This window comes from Macrobrachium nipponense, chromosome 8 (assembly GCF_015104395.2).
Source record: "Macrobrachium nipponense isolate FS-2020 chromosome 8, ASM1510439v2, whole genome shotgun sequence".
Lineage (NCBI taxonomy): Eukaryota > Metazoa > Arthropoda > Malacostraca > Decapoda > Palaemonidae > Macrobrachium > Macrobrachium nipponense.
Genome location: NC_087203.1, coordinates 28,096,277 through 28,099,651, shown reverse-complemented (window position 1 = coordinate 28,099,651; position 3,375 = coordinate 28,096,277).

The window sequence follows — 3,375 nt, the reverse complement described above, 5'->3', positions numbered from 1 at the left end:
CCATCCTTCTCAGATGAAAACGATTCTCGCTAAAGATATTGTTGGACATAGAACGATACAGTATCTTACCAAAGTTTCTGCTTTCCACTACAGTTTCTTTGAACTAGCCTCTCTCTCTCTCTCTCCCTCTCTCTCTCTTCCAAGCATGAGTTGCTGAATGTAAATTAATTGTTCAATTAACTCGGGAACCTGAACCATCAATATATGCGACGCTTCTCCGTACTGCCACCGCTAGCCCCCCCCCCCCCCCCCCCCCCCCCCCCCCCCCCCCCCCCCGCCCCTTCCCCTTGGATATGGTAGTTGATATTCCCGGTGAGCATCATCCCAGAGTGGGGAATATCTCTATTCAGATTGTACGATGACAGGGACGTGACATTAAAGCACTAGAGCGGGAAATTAAGTAGATTCTGGTTGTTGTTTTTTTTTTTTTTTTTTTCTTTTGCTTTAATTGGGTTTAGTGAAACTTAAAGCTGGCATTAGCGTGTCCATGAGAGTAAATGAACTCCAGAAGCATTGAGCAATAGATGTTAAAGATGTTATGGGAACATAGGAATGATAATATCTTCATGTAGAATAAAGAGCCGTATGAAAGATGTAACATGGTTGTAGGCTCTGCAAAGGGTTTGGAAGCGAGTATTCGGTTTTTTAGGAAGCCGTGGAAGGGGAAATGAGTGTCCATGAGAGCCAGATTTGATATGTACGAATGAATTTTTGAGCCACTTCTCCTTTATGGGAGAGAAGTTAGATTTTAATTACAGAAGGAAAATGTGGAAGACACACAGATGAATAGGTTGTGAAGTACGTGTTTAAGATTGATAAGTTTAGGCACGTGGGGATGCAACAAGACATTATAACAAGGTTAGTACTTTTCATTTTGAGGAGGTTTTTAGGAGAGAATGAAAAGCAATGGGTTACTTAAAGAGATATATGATCGGAATTGGAGAAGGTCCTATACACTGCTGATGAGCTTTCTGTGCACTCTACGTGAAATAGATGATTTTATTGAAGTTTTCTTTGCAGGTTTCGGCCACGAGTTAATCTATAAAGTATAACTGTGACAGGGACCATTCTCCTATCCTTTCTCTGGAGTCCCCCCCCTCTCTGTTTTATAAATTACTTAATTACAGAATTTAAAGTAATTAATTTGAAAAGATGAATTAAAGTGATTTTAGAAGTGCGGTCATTGTTTTCGACGTTGTTTGAGCTGCGGGTCACAGAAGACGTCTTCTCTTGAATGACACTTCACTCTGACCCCTGGGGATTTTCATCAACCATCCTGTAATATCTTCTTAATGTTATGGTGACTGTTACATTTTAATAATTCAAAAAATAAAATAGGACAAAAAAGTTGATTATTATCCATGCGTGTGAACCCCATTCGTTGAATGGCTGGTAATCAATCAAAGTCCTCGGTTTTATTTTAGAAATTATGTTGATTGCCGAGGAGAAACTAATTACTTACGCCAACTTCAAAAGAACCTAGTTATTGGTAAATTTACATGTAAATGAATCCATCTGTTTATGCTTAATGACTGCTGGTGAAATATTGTTTTAATTGATGTAACACGTATCGCAGCCTGATTTACGATTCACTTGTTTGACTTGTCTTGGCAGGAATTCAGATTTTAGCTGTCAGTCTTATTACGATTAATATATATATATATATATATATATATATATATATATATATATATATATATATATATATATATATAACTGTTTTAACATTGAATATATATATATATATATATATATATATATATATATATATATATATATATATATATATATATATATATATATATATATATATATATATACACACATGCACACAGACACAGACACACACACACACATATATATATATATATATATATATATATATATATATATATATATATATATATATATTATGTATTATATATATATATATATATATATATATATATGTGTGTGTGTGTGTGTGTGTGTGTGTGTGTGTGTGTATTCAATGTTAAAACAGTTTTCCCAACCGGAAGAATCTATATCCAACTTTATGGCATGTGTTCATCGTTTCGATGTTTATCGGTTTATCGTTGAGGAAGAACACCATAATTCTCATTGAAAATTTTCACCGGCTTTTCGTCTGAGATAAATGATAGATATCATCTTATCCAAGGATAGACTTTGCTCTCAATTTCTTGCCTCTCTCCTAATTAAAAAGTAAAGAGCAAGTTTCGTCAGTTACTGCTTTTAATAATTGCTTACTTTTTACAAAATTACAGGATACATAAATATATTGATGCCGATTATATGTGCACAGTGCAAATTACATCTCACTACTCTGATTGTTCTAAAGCGTTCTTGCAATGTGAAACCGAAGTGTCTTGATTCAGTTGCCACGTGAGACGACGAAATTTTACTCTATTGACTACAGTCCTAGGAACTTAAGAAAGTGGAAGTCATTCATGTTATAGTTTAGTATGCATTTATTTTTATGCATGTAAATGTGCGCAAATACAGGCACAGAAACTTCGATTTTATTACATTTTACTTCGTTTCATGTATAAAAATCATGGATCGGAAATAGAACAGACCAGAAATTCAAGGTACAGTGGACGTGGGATGCGTATTGGCGTATCTTACTGGACTTGACTTACTGAAGTGGAACAGAAGTTTTCGAAGCGTAAAGCTAAAACGAAAAAGGAAAATGAGAAATGAGTTGTTCTAGACACTTCTTTCTACGGAGAACACACACAGGAAACAATAGCAGATGTGTTTATAATACAACAATTATATATATATGCACACACACACACAAACACATACATACACACACACACACACACACACACACACACACACACACATATATATATATATATATATATATATATATATATATATATATATATATATATATATATATATATGTGTGTGTGTGTGTGTGTGTGTGTGCGTGTGTGTGTGTGTGTATGTTATATGTATGTATATGACACATGGTCCATTGTGTAAGGTAAAGGTGACAAAAACGCCACAATAAAAATTATAGAGGAATAATTTTTCTTTATACGATGGAGGGTGATGGTTGGATTTAGATCGAGAAAATGGGATATATAACAGACCGGATAGAAAAAGAACAGTTGGGTTTATAAAGGTAAGACGGTTTTAGCAATGAGTTTTTTTTTTTTTTTTTTTTTTTTGATGCAACAGTTATGTAAGAAGCATAAAAGGAAAGGTTTCAAGAACTTAGAAAGAGCTGATGGTGGAATGAAGAGAGAGGTACTGTGAAGGTTAATAAGAAATAGGCAGCATAGACGATACCGAGAATGATTAAAAGTTTCTGTAGTTGTAATAAAACATTTTAGAATCTATAAATGTGAGTGACAGGTCTGG